Source organism: Galeopterus variegatus, unplaced genomic scaffold (assembly GCF_000696425.1).
Source record: "Galeopterus variegatus unplaced genomic scaffold, G_variegatus-3.0.2 Scaffold3418, whole genome shotgun sequence".
Classification (NCBI taxonomy): Eukaryota; Metazoa; Chordata; class Mammalia; order Dermoptera; family Cynocephalidae; genus Galeopterus; species Galeopterus variegatus.
Genome location: NW_007729529.1, coordinates 4,427 through 5,774, shown reverse-complemented (window position 1 = coordinate 5,774; position 1,348 = coordinate 4,427).

Sequence of the window (1,348 nt, the reverse complement as noted above, 5' to 3'; positions counted from 1 at the left end):
CTTGGTGTGTGAAAGGTAGCTTTGCTGGGTACCTTATTCTCAGTTGACTGTTTTTTTTTTTTCCATCAGCACTTTGAATGCATGATCCCACTTGCTCCTGGCTTTCAGGATTTTGCTAATAAGTTTGCTGCCAATGAATATATATTCCTTTATATGTTATTTGCTTCTTTTCTCTTGCTGCTTTGAGGGTCCTCTATTTGTCCTTGACCTTTGAGAGTTTGGTTATTACATGCCTTGGGATAGTCTTAGTGAGGTTCAACCTATTTGGTCTTTGATCATTTTGTACTTACACATTTATATTTTTCTCTAGGTTTGGAAAGTTTTCTGATATTTTTTCTTTGGATAAACTTTTTACCCCTTGCTCTTTCTCCACTCCCTCTTGAAGGCCAATGACTCTTAGATTTGCTCTTTCTAGGTCATCCTCTCATTCTAGGTGTTCTTTATTCCTTTTTATTCTTTTTTCTTTCTTTCTCCTCTGCCTGTATTTTCAGACAGTCTGTCTTCAAGCTCACTGATTCTTTCTTCCTGTTTGATCAATTCTGCTATTGCAACCCTCATTTGTATTCTTCGGTTGTGCCAATGTATGTTTTAGCTCCAGAATTTCTGGTTTTTAGAAAATTATTATTTCAATTTCATTATTAATTTACTCTAATAAATATCTGAAGTGTTTTCCTATGTTAGCTTGGATTTCGNTTCTTTCTCCTCTGCCTGTATTTTCAGACAGTCTGTCTTCAAGCTCACTGATTCTTTCTTCTGTTTGATCAGTTCTGCTATTGCAACCCTCATTTGTATTCTTCAGTTGTGCCAATGTATGTTTTAGCTCCAGAATTTCTGGTTTTTAGAAAATTATTATTTCAACTTCATTATTAATTTACTCTAATAAATATCTGAAGTGTTTTCCTATGTTAGCTTGGATTTCGCTCTTTCCTCAAAACTGCTATTTTGATATATTGATCTGAGATCACTGTCTCATTAGGATCAGTCACTAGCTCCTTGTTCTGTCTGCTTGGGGAGGTCATGGTTCCCTGATTGCTCTTGTTTCTTGCCTTTGCATTCAAGGATTATTTATTCAATCCAGATATCCCTGTTTGTCTTACTTTGCTTTTATAAGTATATGTCTATTTGGCAGTTCTATGAAGATTGTTGATTTATTTCTTTTTTAAAAATTTTTATTTTATTATATTTTTAGTTTTACTAATTTGTTTTATTTATTAAGAATATTCATGAAATACAAGCTAATTGTCAACCCCTGTGCAAGGGCCACATTCATACTGGGGTCATACACATTACCAGAAATTACTTTTGTACCCTGTGTCCCCACCCAATTATCCCCAAACTTTTTCCCTTC